This window comes from Salmo salar, unplaced genomic scaffold, assembly GCF_965601325.2.
Source record: "Salmo salar unplaced genomic scaffold, fSalSal1 ptg001258l, whole genome shotgun sequence".
NCBI lineage: Eukaryota > Metazoa > Chordata > Actinopteri > Salmoniformes > Salmonidae > Salmo > Salmo salar.
In genome coordinates, this window is record NW_027675665.1 from 93582 (window position 1) to 110751 (window position 17170).

Below are 17170 nucleotides of genomic sequence, written 5' to 3' on the forward strand. Positions count from 1 at the left end.
CTTACTAATATACCCCTGGTGAACTAGTCCTTAGTTAGTAATATACCCCTGGTGAACTAGTCCTTACTAATATACCCCTGGTGAACTAGTCCTTAGTTAGTAATATACCCCTGGTGAACTAGTCCTTAGTCAGTAATATACCCCTGGTGAACTAGTCCTTAGTTAGTAATATACCCCTGGTGAACTAGTCCTTACTAATATACCCCTGGTGAACTAGTCCTTAGTTAGTAATATACCCCTGGTGAACTAGTACTTAGTCAGTAATATACCCCTGGTGAACTAGTCCTTAGTTAGTAATATACCCCTGGTGAACTAGTCCTTAGTTAGTAATATACCCCTGGTGAACTAGTCCTTAGTTAGTAATATACCCCTGGTGAACTAGTCCTTAGTTAGTAATATACCCCTGGTGAACTAGTCCTTAGTAATATACCCCTGGTGAACTAGTCCTTAGTTAGTAATATACCCCTGGTGAACTAGTCCTTAGTTAGTAATATACCCCTGGTGAACTAGTCCTTAGTTAGTAATATACCCCTGGTGAACTAGTCCTTAGTTAGTAATATACCCCTGGTGAACTAGTCCTTAGTTAGTAATATACCCCTGGTGAACTAGTCCTTAGTCAGTAATATACCCCTGGTGAACTAGTCCTTAGTAATATACCCCTGGTGAACTAGTCCTTAGTTAGTAATATACCCCTGGTGAACTAGTCCTTAGTCAGTAATATACCCCTGGTGAACTAGTCCTTAGTCAGTAATATACCCCTGGTGAACTAGTCCTTAGTCAGTAATATACCCCTGGTGAACTAGTCCTTAGTAATATACCCCTGGTGAACTAGTCCTTAGTTAGTAATATACCCCTGGTGAACTAGTCCTTAGTCAGTAATATACCCCTGGTGAACTAGTCCTTAGTCAGTAATATACCCCTGGTGAACTAGTCCTTAGTTAGTAATATACCCCTGGTGAACTAGTCCTTAGTTAGTAATATACCCCTGGTGAACTAGTCCTTAGTTAGTAATATACCCCTGGTGAACTAGTCCTTAGTTAGTAATATACCCCTGGTGAACTAGTCCTTAGTAATATACCCCTGGTGAACTAGTCCTTAGTAATATACCCCTGGTGAACTAGTCCTTAGTAATATACCCCTGGTAAACTAGTCCTTAGATAGTAATATACCCCTGGTGAACTAGTCCTTAGTTAGTAATATACCCCTGGTGAACTAGTCCTTAGTTAGTAATATACCCCTGGTGAACTAGTCCTCAGTAATATACCCCTGGTGAACTAGTCCTTAGTAATATACCCCTGGTAAACTAGTCCTTAGTTAGTAATATACCCCTGGTGAACTAGTCCTTAGTCAGTAATATACCCCTGGTGAACTAGTCCTTAGTAATATACCCCTGGTGAACTAGTCCTTAGTTAGTAATATACCCCTGGTGAACTAGTCCTTAGTAATATACCCCTGGTGAACTAGTCCTTAGTTAGTAATATACCCCTGGTGAACTAGTCCTTAGTCAGTAATATACCCCTGGTGAACTAGTCCTTAGTTAGTAATATACCCCTGGTGAACTAGTCCTTAGTTAGTAATATACCCCTGGTGAACTAGTCCTTAGTTAGTAATATACCCCTGGTGAACTAGTCCTTAGTTAGTAATATACCCCTGGTGAACTAGTCCTTAGTTAGTAATATACCCCTGGTGAACTAGTCCTTAGTCAGTAATATACCCCTGGTGAACTAGTCCTTAGTTAGTAATATACCCCTGGTGAACTAGTCCTTAGTTAGTAATATACCCCTGGTGAACTAGTCCTTAGTAATATACCCCTGGTGAACTAGTCCTTAGTTAGTAATATACCCCTGGTGAACTAGTCCTTAGTTAGTAATATACCCCTGGTGAACTAGTCCTTAGTTAGTAATATACCCCTGGTGAACTAGTCCTTAGTCAGTAATATACCCCTGGTGAACTAGTCCTTAGTCAGTAATATACCCCTGGTGAACTAGTCCTTAGTAATATACCCCTGGTGAACTAGTCCTTAGTTAGTAATATACCCCTGGTGAACTAGTCCTTAGTCAGTAATATACCCCTGGTGAACTAGTCCTTAGTTAGTAATATACCCCTGGTGAACTAGTCCTTAGTTAGTAATATACCCCTGGTGAACTAGTCCTTAGTTAGTAATATACCCCTGGTGAACTAGTCCTTAGTTAGTAATATACCCCTGGTGAACTAGTCCTTAGTTAGTAATATACCCCTGGTGAACTAGTCCTTAGTTAGTAATATACCCCTGGTGAACTAGTCCTTAGTTAGTAATATACCCCTGGTGAACTAGTCCTTAGTCAGTAATATACCCCTGGTGAACTAGTCCTTAGTTAGTAATATACCCCTGGTGAACTAGTCCTTAGTTAGTAATATACCCCTGGTGAACTAGTCCTTAGTTAGTAATATACCCCTGGTGAACTAGTCCTTAGTCAGTAATATACCCCTGGTGAACTAGTCCTTAGTTAGTAATATACCCCTGGTGAACTAGTCCTTAGTTAGTAATATACCCCTGGTGAACTAGTCCTTAGTTAGTAATATACCCCTGGTGAACTAGTCCTTAGTTAGTAATATACCCCTGGTGAACTAGTCCTTAGTAATATACCCCTGGTGAACTAGTCCTGAGTCAGTAATATACCCCTGGTGAACTAGTCCTTAGTTAGTAATATACCCCTGGTGAACTAGTCCTTAGTTAGTAATATACCCCTGGTGAACTAGTCCTTAGTTAGTAATATACCCCTGGTGAACTAGTCCTTAGTTAGTAATATACCCCTGGTGAACTAGTCCTTAGTTAGTAATATACCCCTGGTGAACTAGTCCTTAGTTAGTAATATACCCCTGGTTAACTAGTCCTTAGTTAGTAATATACCCCTGGTGAACTAGTCCTTAGTTAGTAATATACCCCTGGTGAACTAGTCCTTAGTTAGTAATATACCCCTGGTGAACTAGTCCTTAGCTAATATACCCCTGGTGAACTAGTCCTTAGTTAGTAATATACCCCTGGTGAACTAGTCCTTAGTTAGTAATATACCCCTGGTGAACTAGTCCTTAGTAATATACCCCTGGTGAACTAGTCCTTAGTTAGTAATATACCCCTGGTGAACTAGTCCTTAGTAATATACCCCTGGTTAACTAGTCCTTAGTTAGTAATATACCCCTGGTGAACTAGTCCTTAGTAATATACCCCTGGTGAACTAGTCCTTAGTTAGTAATATACCCCTGGTGAACTAGTCCTTAGTTAGTAATATACCCCTGGTGAACTAGTCCTTAGTTAGTAATATACCCCTGGTGAACTAGTCCTTAGTTAGTAATATACCCCTGGTGAACTAGTCCTTAGTTAGTAATATACCCCTGGTGAACTAGTCCTTAGTTAGTAATATACCCCTGGTGAACTAGTCCTTAGTTAGTAATATACCCCTGGTGAACTAGTCCTTAGTTAGTAATATACCCCTGGTGAACTAGTCCTTAGTTAGTAATATACCCCTGGTGAACTAGTCCTTAGTAATATACCCCTGGTGAACTAGTCCTTAGTCAGTAATATACCCCTGGTGAACTAGTCCTTAGTAATATACCCCTGGTGAACTAGTCCTTAGTTAGTAATATACCCCTGGTGAACTAGTCCTTAGTAATATACCCCTGGTGAACTAGTCCTTAGTTAGTAATATACCCCTGGTGAACTAGTCCTTAGTTAGTAATATACCCCTGGTGAACTAGTCCTTAGTTAGTAATATACCCCTGGTGAACTAGTCCTTAGTTAGTAATATACCCCTGGTGAACTAGTCCTTAGTTAGTAATATACCCCTGGTGAACTAGTCCTTAGTTAGTAATATACCCCTGGTGAACTAGTCCTTAGTTAGTAATATACCCCTGGTGAACTAGTCCTTAGTTAGTAATATACCCCTGGTGAACTAGTCCTTAGTTAGTAATATACCCCTGGTGAACTAGTCCTTAGTAATATACCCCTGGTGAACTAGTCCTTAGTCAGTAATATACCCCTGGTGAACTAGTCCTTAGTAATATACCCCTGGTGAACTAGTCCTTAGTAATATACCCCTGGTGAACTAGTCCTTAGTTAGTAATATACCCCTGGTGAACTAGTCCTTAGTCAGTAATATACCCCTGGTGAACTAGTCCTTAGTTAGTAATATACCCCTGGTGAACTAGTCCTTAGTTAGTAATATACCCCTGGTGAACTAGTCCTTAGTTAGTAATATACCCCTGGTGAACTAGTCCTTAGTTAGTAATATACCCCTGGTGAACTAGTCCTTAGTCAGTAATATACCCCTGGTGAACTAGTCCTTAGTTAGTAATATACCCCTGGTGAACTAGTCCTTAGTCAGTAATATACCCCTGGTGAACTAGTCCTTAGTCAGTAATATACCCCTGGTGAACTAGTCCTTAGTCAGTAATATACCCCTGGTGAACTAGTCCTTAGTTAGTAATATACCCCTGGTGAACTAGTCCTTAGTTAGTAATATACCCCTGGTGAACTAGTCCTTAGTTAGTAATATACCCCTGGTGAACTAGTCCTTAGTTAGTAATATACCCCTGGTGAACTAGTCCTTAGTTAGTAATATACCCCTGGTGAACTAGTCCTTAGTTAGTAATATACCCCTGGTGAACTAGTCCTTAGTCAGTAATATACCCCTGGTGAACTAGTCCTTAGTTAGTAATATACCCCTGGTGAACTAGTCCTTAGTCAGTAATATACCCCTGGTGAACTAGTCCTTAGTAATATACCCCTGGTGAACTAGTCCTTAGTTAGTAATATACCCCTGGTGAACTAGTCCTTAGTTAGTAATATACCCCTGGTGAACTAGTCCTTAGTTAGTAATATACCCCTGGTGAACTAGTCCTTAGTTAGTAATATACCCCTGGTGAACTAGTCCTTAGTAATATACCCCTGGTGAACTAGTCCTTACTAATATACCCCTGGTGAACTAGTCCTTAGTTAGTAATATACCCCTGGTGAACTAGTCCTTAGTTAGTAATATACCCCTGGTGAACTAGTCCTTAGTTAGTAATATACCCCTGGTGAACTAGTCCTTAGTTAGTAATATACCCCTGGTGAACTAGTCCTTAGTTAGTAATATACCCCTGGTGAACTAGTCCTTAGTTAGTAATATACCCCTGGTGAACTAGTCCTTAGTAATATACCCCTGGTGAACTAGTCCTTAGTTAGTAATATACCCCTGGTGAACTAGTCCTTAGTTAGTAATATACCCCTGGTGAACTAGTCCTTAGTTAGTAATATACCCCTGGTGAACTAGTCCTTAGTTAGTAATATACCCCTGGTGAACTAGTCATTAGTTAGTAATATACCCCTGGTGAACTAGTCCTTAGTAATATACCCCTGGTTAACTAGTCCTTAGTTAGTAATATACCCCTGGTGAACTAGTCCTTAGTTAGTAATATACCCCTGGTGAACTAGTCCTTAGTTAGTAATATACCCCTGGTGAACTAGTCCTTAGTTAGTAATATACCCCTGGTGAACTAGTCCTTAGTTAGTAATATACCCCTGGTGAACTAGTCCTTAGTTAGTAATATACCCCTGGTGAACTAGTCCTTAGTTAGTAATATACCCCTGGTGAACTAGTCCTTAGTTAGTAATATACCCCTGGTGAACTAGTCCTTAGTCAGTAATATACCCCTGGTGAACTAGTCCTTAGTTAGTAATATACCCCTGGTGAACTAGTCCTTAGTTAGTAATATACCCCTGGTGAACTAGTCCTTAGTTAGTAATATACCCCTGGTGAACTAGTCCTTAGTTAGTAATATACCCCTGGTGAACTAGTCCTTAGTCAGTAATATACCCCTGGTGAACTAGTCCTTAGTTAGTAATATACCCCTGGTGAACTAGTCCTTAGTCAGTAATATACCCCTGGTGAACTAGTCCTTAGTTAGTAATATACCCCTGGTGAACTAGTCCTTAGTTAGTAATATACCCCTGGTGAACTAGTCCTTAGTTAGTAATATACCCCTGGTGAACTAGTCCTTAGTTAGTAATATACCCCTGGTGAACTAGTCCTTAGTTAGTAATATACCCCTGGTGAACTAGTCCTTAGTTAGTAATATACCCCTGGTGAACTAGTCCTTAGTCAGTAATATACCCCTGGTGAACTAGTCCTTAGTTAGTAATATACCCCTGGTGAACTAGTCCTTAGTTAGTAATATACCCCTGGTGAACTAGTCCTTAGTCAGTAATATACCCCTGGTGAACTAGTCCTTAGTTAGTAATATACCCCTGGTGAACTAGTCCTTAGTAATATACCCCTGGTGAACTAGTCCTTAGTAATATACCCCTGGTGAACTAGTCCTTAGTTAGTAATATACCCCTGGTGAACTAGTCCTTAGTAATATACCCCTGGTGAACTAGTCCTTAGTCAGTAATATACCCCTGGTGAACTAGTCCTTAGTTAGTAATATGCCCCTGGTGAACTAGTCCTTAGTTAGTAATATACCCCTGGTGAACTAGTCCTTAGTTAGTAATATACCCCTGGTGAACTAGTCGTTAGTTAGTAATATACCCCTGGTGAACTAGTCCTTAGTTAGTAATATACCCCTGGTGAACTAGTCCTTAGTTAGTAATATACCCCTGGTGAACTAGTCCTTAGTTAGTAATATACCCCTGGTGAACTAGTCCTTAGTTAGTAATATACCCCTGGTTAACTAGTCCTTAGTCAGTAATATACCCCTGGTGAACTAGTCCTTAGTTAGTAATATACCCCTGGTGAACTAGTCCTTAGTAATATACCCCTGGTGAACTAGTCCTTAGTTAGTAATATACCCCTGGTGAACTAGTCCTTAGTAATATACCCCTGGTGAACTAGTCCTTAGTAATATACCCCTGGTGAACTAGTCCTTAGTCAGTAATATACCCCTGGTGAACTAGTCCTTAGTCAGTAATATACCCCTGGTGAACTAGTCCTTAGTAATATACCCCTGGTGAACTAGTCCTTAGACAGTAATATACCCCTGGTGAACTAGTCCTTAGTTAGTAATATACCCCTGGTGAACTAGTCCTTAGTTAGTAATATACCCCTGGTGAACTAGTCCTTAGTAATATACCCCTGGTGAACTAGTCCTTAGTTAGTAATATACCCCTGGTGAACTAGTCCTTAGTTAGTAATATACCCCTGGTGAACTAGTCCTTAGTAATATACCCCTGGTGAACTAGTCCTTAGTTAGTAATATACCCCTGGTGAACTAGTCCTTAGTTAGTAATATACCCCTGGTGAACTAGTCCTTAGTAATATACCCCTGGTGAACTAGTCCTTAGTTAGTAATATACCCCTGGTGAACTAGTCCTTAGTCAGTAATATACCCCTGGTGAACTAGTCCTTACTAATATACCCCTGGTGAACTAGTCCTTAGTTAGTAATATACCCCTGGTGAACTAGTCCTTAGTCAGTAATATACCCCTGGTGAACTAGTCCTTAGTCAGTAATATACCCCTGGTGAACTAGTCCTTAGTTAGTAATATACCGCTGGTGAACTAGTCCTTAGTTAGTAATATACCCCTGGTGAACTAGTCCTTAGTTAGTAATATACCCCTGGTGAACTAGTCCTTAGTTAGTAATATACCCCTGGTGAACTAGTCCTTAGTTAGTAATATACCCCTGGTGAACTAGTCCTTAGTTAGTAATATACCCCTGGTGAACTAGTCCTTAGTCAGTAATATACCCCTGGTGAACTAGTCCTTAGTTAGTAATATACCCCTGGTGAACTAGTCCTTAGTTAGTAATATACCCCTGGTGAACTAGTCCTTAGTCAGTAATATACCCCTGGTGAACTAGTCCTTAGTTAGTAATATACCCCTGGTGAACTAGTCCTTAGTAATATACCCCTGGTGAACTAGTCCTTAGTAATATACCCCTGGTGAACTAGTCCTTAGTTAGTAATATACCCCTGGTGAACTAGTCCTTAGTAATATACCCCTGGTGAACTAGTCCTTAGTCAGTAATATACCCCTGGTGAACTAGTCCTTAGTTAGTAATATGCCCCTGGTGAACTAGTCCTTAGTTAGTAATATACCCCTGGTGAACTAGTCCTTAGTTAGTAATATACCCCTGGTGAACTAGTCCTTAGTTAGTAATATACCCCTGGTGAACTAGTCCTTAGTTAGTAATATACCCCTGGTGAACTAGTCCTTAGTTAGTAATATACCCCTGGTGAACTAGTCCTTAGTTAGTAATATACCCCTGGTGAACTAGTCCTTAGTTAGTAATATACCCCTGGTGAACTAGTCCTTAGTTAGTAATATACCCCTGGTGAACTAGTCCTTAGTTAGTAATATACCCCTGGTTAACTAGTCCTTAGTCAGTAATATACCCCTGGTGAACTAGTCCTTAGTTAGTAATATACCCCTGGTGAACTAGTCCTTAGTAATATACCCCTGGTGAACTAGTCCTTAGTTAGTAATATACCCCTGGTGAACTAGTCCTTAGTAATATACCCCTGGTGAACTAGTCCTTAGTCAGTAATATACCCCTGGTGAACTAGTCCTTAGTCAGTAATATACCCCTGGTGAACTAGTCCTTAGTCAGTAATATACCCCTGGTGAACTAGTCCTTAGTAATATACCCCTGGTGAACTAGTCCTTAGTCAGAAATATACCCCTGGTGAACTAGTCCTTAGTTAGTAATATACCCCTGGTGAACTAGTCCTTAGTTAGTAATATACCCCTGGTGAACTAGTCCTTAGTAATATACCCCTGGTGAACTAGTCCTTAGTTAGTAATATACCCCTGGTGAACTAGTCCTTAGTTAGTAATATACCCCTGGTGAACTAGTCCTTAGTTAGTAATATACCCCTGGTGAACTAGTCCTTAGTAATATACCCCTGGTGAACTAGTCCTTAGTTAGTAATATACCCCTGGTGAACTAGTCCTTAGTTAGTAATATACCCCTGGTGAACTAGTCCTTAGTAATATACCCCTGGTGAACTAGTCCTTAGTTAGTAATATACCGCTGGTGAACTAGTCCTTAGTCAGTAATATACCCCTGGTGAACTAGTCCTTACTAATATACCCCTGGTGAACTAGTCCTTAGTTAGTAATATACCCCTGGTGAACTAGTCCTTACTAATATACCCCTGGTGAACTAGTCCTTAGTTAGTAATATACCCCTGGTGAACTAGTCCTTAGTCAGTAATATACCCCTGGTGAACTAGTCCTTAGTTAGTAATATACCCCTGGTGAACTAGTCCTTACTAATATACCCCTGGTGAACTAGTCCTTAGTTAGTAATATACCCCTGGTGAACTAGTCCTTAGTAATATACCCCTGGTGAACTAGTCCTTAGTCAGTAATATACCCCTGGTGAACTAGTCCTTAGTTAGTAATATGCCCCTGGTGAACTAGTCCTTAGTTAGTAATATACCCCTGGTGAACTAGTCCTTAGTTAGTAATATACCCCTGGTGAACTAGTCCTTAGTTAGTAATATACCCCTGGTGAACTAGTCCTTAGTTAGTAATATACCCCTGGTGAACTAGTCCTTAGTTAGTAATATACCCCTGGTGAACTAGTCCTTAGTCAGTAATATACCCCTGGTGAACTAGTCCTTAGTTAGTAATATACCCCTGGTGAACTAGTCCTTAGTAATATACCCCTGGTGAACTAGTCCTTAGTAATATACCCCTGGTGAACTAGTCCTTAGTTAGTAATATACCCCTGGTGAACTAGTCCTTAGTAATATACCCCTGGTGAACTAGTCCTTAGTCAGTAATATACCCCTGGTGAACTAGTCCTTAGTTAGTAATATACCCCTGGTGAACTAGTCCTTAGTTAGTAATATACCCCTGGTGAACTAGTCCTTAGTTAGTAATATACCCCTGGTGAACTAGTCCTTAGTTAGTAATATACCCCTGGTGAACTAGTCCTTAGTTAGTAATATACCCCTGGTGAACTAGTCCTTAGTTAGTAATATACCCCTGGTGAACTAGTCCTTAGTTAGTAATATACCCCTGGTGAACTAGTCCTTAGTTAGTAATATACCCCTGGTGAACTAGTCCTTAGTCAGTAATATACCCCTGGTGAACTAGTCCTTAGTTAGTAATATACCCCTGGTGAACTAGTCCTTAGTAATATACCCCTGGTGAACTAGTCCTTAGTTAGTAATATACCCCTGGTGAACTAGTCCTTAGTAATATACCCCTGGTGAACTAGTCCTTAGTCAGTAATATACCCCTGGTGAACTAGTCCTTAGTCAGTAATATACCCCTGGTGAACTAGTCCTTAGTCAGTAATATACCCCTGGTGAACTAGTCCTTAGTAATATACCCCTGGTGAACTAGTCCTTAGTCAGAAATATACCCCTGGTGAACTAGTCCTTAGTTAGTAATATACCCCTGGTGAACTAGTCCTTAGTTAGTAATATACCCCTGGTGAACTAGTCCTTAGTAATATACCCCTGGTGAACTAGTCCTTAGTTAGTAATATACCCCTGGTGAACTAGTCCTTAGTTAGTAATATACCCCTGGTGAACTAGTCCTTAGTTAGTAATATACCCCTGGTGAACTAGTCCTTAGTAATATACCCCTGGTGAACTAGTCCTTAGTTAGTAATATACCCCTGGTGAACTAGTCCTTAGTAATATACCCCTGGTGAACTAGTCCTTAGTTAGTAATATACCCCTGGTGAACTAGTCCTTAGTCAGTAATATACCCCTGGTGAACTAGTCCTTACTAATATACCCCTGGTGAACTAGTCCTTAGTTAGTAATATACCCCTGGTGAACTAGTCCTTACTAATATACCCCTGGTGAACTAGTCCTTAGTTAGTAATATACCCCTGGTGAACTAGTCCTTAGTCAGTAATATACCCCTGGTGAACTAGTCCTTAGTTAGTAATATACCCCTGGTGAACTAGTCCTTACTAATATACCCCTGGTGAACTAGTCCTTAGTTAGTAATATACCCCTGGTGAACTAGTCCTTAGTAATATACCCCTGGTGAACTAGTCCTTAGTCAGTAATATACCCCTGGTGAACTAGTCCTTAGTTAGTAATATGCCCCTGGTGAACTAGTCCTTAGTTAGTAATATACCCCTGGTGAACTAGTCCTTAGTTAGTAATATACCCCTGGTGAACTAGTCCTTAGTTAGTAATATACCCCTGGTGAACTAGTCCTTAGTTAGTAATATACCCCTGGTGAACTAGTCCTTAGTTAGTAATATACCCCTGGTGAACTAGTCCTTAGTCAGTAATATACCCCTGGTGAACTAGTCCTTAGTTAGTAATATACCCCTGGTGAACTAGTCCTTAGTAATATACCCCTGGTGAACTAGTCCTTAGTTAGTAATATACCCCTGGTGAACTAGTCCTTAGTAATATACCCCTGGTGAACTAGTCCTTAGTCAGTAATATACCCCTGGTGAACTAGTCCTTAGTCAGTAATATACCCCTGGTGAACTAGTCCTTAGTCAGTAATATACCCCTGGTGAACTAGTCCTTAGTAATATACCCCTGGTGAACTAGTCCTTAGTCAGTAATATACCCCTGGTGAACTAGTCCTTAGTTAGTAATATACCCCTGGTGAACTAGTCCTTAGTTAGTAATATACCCCTGGTGAACTAGTCCTTAGTAATATACCCCTGGTGAACTAGTCCTTAGTTAGTAATATACCCCTGGTGAACTAGTCCTTAGTTAGTAATATACCCCTGGTGAACTAGTCCTTAGTTAGTAATATACCCCTGGTGAACTAGTCCTTAGTAATATACCCCTGGTGAACTAGTCCTTAGTTAGTAATATACCCCTGGTGAACTAGTCCTTAGTTAGTAATATACCCCTGGTGAACTAGTCCTTAGTAATATACCCCTGGTGAACTAGTCCTTAGTTAGTAATATACCCCTGGTGAACTAGTCCTTAGTCAGTAATATACCCCTGGTGAACTAGTCCTTAGTTAGTAATATACCCCTGGTGAACTAGTCCTTACTAATATACCCCTGGTGAACTAGTCCTTAGTTAGTAATATACCCCTGGTGAACTAGTCCTTAGTCAGTAATATACCCCTGGTGAACTAGTCCTTAGTTAGTAATATACCCCTGGTGAACTAGTCCTTACTAATATACCCCTGGTGAACTAGTCCTTAGTTAGTAATATACCCCTGGTGAACTAGTCCTTAGTCAGTAATATACCCCTGGTGAACTAGTCCTTAGTTAGTAATATACCCCTGGTGAACTAGTCCTTAGTTAGTAATATACCCCTGGTGAACTAGTCCTTAGTTAGTAATATACCCCTGGTGAACTAGTCCTTAGTAATATACCCCTGGTGAACTAGTCCTTAGTTAGTAATATACCCCTGGTGAACTAGTCCTTAGTTAGTAATATACCCCTGGTGAACTAGTCCTTAGTTAGTAATATACCCCTGGTGAACTAGTCCTTAGTTAGTAATATACCCCTGGTGAACTAGTCCTTAGTCAGTAATATACCCCTGGTGAACTAGTCCTTAGTAATATACCCCTGGTGAACTAGTCCTTAGTTAGTAATATACCCCTGGTGAACTAGTCCTTAGTTAGTAATATACCCCTGGTGAACTAGTCCTTAGTAATATACCCCTGGTGAACTAGTCCTTAGTTAGTAATATACCCCTGGTGAACTAGTCCTTAGTTAGTAATATACCCCTGGTGAACTAGTCCTTAGTTAGTAATATACCCCTGGTGAACTAGTCCTTAGTAATATACCCCTGGTGAACTAGTCCTTAGTTAGTAATATACCCCTGGTGAACTAGTCCTTAGTTAGTAATATACCCCTGGTGAACTAGTCCTTAGTAATATACCCCTGGTGAACTAGTCCTTAGTTAGTAATATACCCCTGGTGAACTAGTCCTTAGTCAGTAATATACCCCTGGTGAACTAGTCCTTACTAATATACCCCTGGTGAACTAGTCCTTAGTTAGTAATATACCCCTGGTGAACTAGTCCTTACTAATATACCCCTGGTGAACTAGTCCTTAGTTAGTAATATACCCCTGGTGAACTAGTCCTTAGTCAGTAATATACCCCTGGTGAACTAGTCCTTAGTTAGTAATATACCCCTGGTGAACTAGTCCTTACTAATATACCCCTGGTGAACTAGTCCTTAGTTAGTAATATACCCCTGGTGAACTAGTACTTAGTCAGTAATATACCCCTGGTGAACTAGTCCTTAGTTAGTAATATACCCCTGGTGAACTAGTCCTTAGTTAGTAATATACCCCTGGTGAACTAGTCCTTAGTTAGTAATATACCCCTGGTGAACTAGTCCTTAGTAATATACCCCTGGTGAACTAGTCCTTAGTTAGTAATATACCCCTGGTGAACTAGTCCTTAGTTAGTAATATACCCCTGGTGAACTAGTCCTTAGTTAGTAATATACCCCTGGTGAACTAGTCCTTAGTTAGTAATATACCCCTGGTGAACTAGTCCTTAGTTAGTAATATACCCCTGGTGAACTAGTCCTTAGTCAGTAATATACCCCTGGTGAACTAGTCCTTAGTAATATACCCCTGGTGAACTAGTCCTTAGTTAGTAATATACCCCTGGTGAACTAGTCCTTAGTCAGTAATATACCCCTGGTGAACTAGTCCTTAGTCAGTAATATACCCCTGGTGAACTAGTCCTTAGTCAGTAATATACCCCTGGTGAACTAGTCCTTAGTAATATACCCCTGGTGAACTAGTCCTTAGTTAGTAATATACCCCTGGTGAACTAGTCCTTAGTCAGTAATATACCCCTGGTGAACTAGTCCTTAGTCAGTAATATACCCCTGGTGAACTAGTCCTTAGTTAGTAATATACCCCTGGTGAACTAGTCCTTAGTTAGTAATATACCCCTGGTGAACTAGTCCTTAGTTAGTAATATACCCCTGGTGAACTAGTCCTTAGTTAGTAATATACCCCTGGTGAACTAGTCCTTAGTAATATACCCCTGGTGAACTAGTCCTTAGTAATATACCCCTGGTGAACTAGTCCTTAGTAATATACCCCTGGTGAACTAGTCCTTAGATAGTAATATACCCCTGGTGAACTAGTCCTTAGTTAGTAATATCCCCCTGGTGAACTAGTCCTTAGTTAGTAATATACCCCTGGTGAACTAGTCCTCAGTAATATACCCCTGGTGAACTAGTCCTTAGTAATATACCCCTGGTAAACTAGTCCTTAGTTAGTAATATACCCCTGGTGAACTAGTCCTTAGTCAGTAATATACCCCTGGTGAACTAGTCCTCAGTAATATACCCCTGGTGAACTAGTCCTTAGTTAGTAATATACCCCTGGTGAACTAGTCCTTAGTAATATACCCCTGGTGAACTAGTCCTTAGTTAGTAATATACCCCTGGTGAACTAGTCCTTAGTCAGTAATATACCCCTGGTGAACTAGTCCTTAGTTAGTAATATACCCCTGGTGAACTAGTCCTTAGTTAGTAATATACCCCTGGTGAACTAGTCCTTAGTTAGTAATATACCCCTGGTGAACTAGTCCTTAGTTAGTAATATACCCCTGGTGAACTAGTCCTTAGTTAGTAATATACCCCTGGTGAACTAGTCCTTAGTCAGTAATATACCCCTGGTGAACTAGTCCTTAGTTAGTAATATACCCCTGGTGAACTAGTCCTTAGTTAGTAATATACCCCTGGTGAACTAGTCCTTAGTAATATACCCCTGGTGAACTAGTCCTTAGTTAGTAATATACCCCTGGTGAACTAGTCCTTAGTTAGTAATATACCCCTGGTGAACTAGTCCTTAGTTAGTAATATACCCCTGGTGAACTAGTCCTTAGTCAGTAATATACCCCTGGTGAACTAGTCCTTAGTCAGTAATATACCCCTGGTGAACTAGTCCTTAGTAATATACCCCTGGTGAACTAGTCCTTAGTTAGTAATATACCCCTGGTGAACTAGTCCTTAGTCAGTAATATACCCCTGGTGAACTAGTCCTTAGTTAGTAATATACCCCTGGTGAACTAGTCCTTAGTTAGTAATATACCCCTGGTGAACTAGTCCTTAGTTAGTAATATACCCCTGGTGAACTAGTCCTTAGTTAGTAATATACCCCTGGTGAACTAGTCCTTAGTTAGTAATATACCCCTGGTGAACTAGTCCTTAGTTAGTAATATACCCCTGGTGAACTAGTCCTTAGTTAGTAATATACCCCTGGTGAACTAGTCCTTAGTCAGTAATATACCCCTGGTGAACTAGTCCTTAGTTAGTAATATACCCCTGGTGAACTAGTCCTTAGTTAGTAATATACCCCTGGTGAACTAGTCCTTAGTTAGTAATATACCCCTGGTGAACTAGTCCTTAGTCAGTAATATACCCCTGGTGAACTAGTCCTTAGTTAGTAATATACCCCTGGTGAACTAGTCCTTAGTTAGTAATATACCCCTGGTGAACTAGTCCTTAGTTAGTAATATACCCCTGGTGAACTAGTCCTTAGTTAGTAATATACCCCTGGTGAACTAGTCCTTAGTCAGTAATATACCCCTGGTGAACTAGTCCTTAGTTAGTAATATACCCCTGGTGAACTAGTCCTTAGTTAGTAATATACCCCTGGTGAACTAGTCCTTAGTTAGTAATATACCCCTGGTGAACTAGTCCTGTAGTAATATACCCCTGGTGAACTAGTCCTTAGTTAGTAATATACCCCTGGTGAACTAGTCCTTAGTTAGTAATATACCCCTGGTGAACTAGTCCTTAGTTAGTAATATACCCCTGGTGAACTAGTCCTTAGTAATATACCCCTGGTGAACTAGTCCTTAGTAATATACCCCTGGTGAACTAGTCCTTAGTTAGTAATATACCCCTGGTGAACTAGTCCTTAGTCAGTAATATACCCCTGGTGAACTAGTCCTTAGTCAGTAATATACCCCTGGTGAACTAGTCCTTAGTTAGTAATATACCCCTGGTGAACTAGTCCTTAGTCAGTAATATACCCCTGGTGAACTAGTCCTTAGTTAGTAATATACCCCTGGTGAACTAGTCCTTAGTTAGTAATATACCCCTGGTGAACTAGTCCTTAGTAATATACCCCTGGTGAACTAGTCCTTAGTAATATACCCCTGGTGAACTAGTCCTTAGTTAGTAATATACCCCTGGTGAACTAGTCCTTAGTTAGTAATATACCCCTGGTGAACTAGTCCTTAGTTAGTAATATACCCCTGGTGAACTAGTCCTTAGTCAGTAATATACCCCTGGTGAACTAGTCCTTAGTAATATACCCCTGGTGAACTAGTCCTTAGTTAGTAATATACCCCTGGTGAACTAGTCCTTAGTAATATACCCCTGGTGAACTAGTCCTTAGTTAGTAATATACCCCTGGTGAACTAGTCCTTAGTTAGTAATATACCCCTGGTGAACTAGTCCTTAGTTAGTAATATACCCCTGGTGAACTAGTCCTTAGTTAGTAATATACCCCTGGTGAACTAGTCCTTAGTTAGTAATATACCCCTGGTGAACTAGTCCTTAGTTAGTAATATACCCCTGGTGAACTAGTCCTTAGTTAGTAATATACCCCTGGTGAACTAGTCCTTAGTTAGTAATATACCCCTGGTGAACTAGTCCTTAGTCAGTAATATACCCCTGGTGAACTAGTCCTTAGTAATATACCCCTGGTGAACTAGTCCTTAGTTAGTAATATACCCCTGGTGAACTAGTCCTTAGTAATATACCCCTGGTGAACTAGTCCTTAGTTAGTAATATACCCCTGGTGAACTAGTCCTTAGTTAGTAATATACCCCTGGTGAACTAGTCCTTAGTTAGTAATATACCCCTGGTGAACTAGTCCTTAGTTAGTAATATACCCCTGGTGAACTAGTCCTTAGTTAGTAATATACCCCTGGTGAACTAGTCCTTAGTTAGTAATATACCCCTGGTGAACTAGTCCTTAGTTAGTAATATACCCCTGGTGAACTAGTCCTTAGTTAGTAATATACCCCTGGTGAACTAGTCCTTAGTTAGTAATATACCCCTGGTGAACTAGTCCTTAGTTAGTAATATACCCCTGGTGAACTAGTCCTTAGTTAGTAATATACCCCTGGTGAACTAGTCCTTAGTTAGTAATATACCCCTGGTGAACTAGTCCTTAGTTAGTAATATACCCCTGGTGAACTAGTCCTTAGTTAGTAATATACCCCTGGTGAACTAGTCCTTAGTTAGTAATATACCCCTGGTGAACTAGT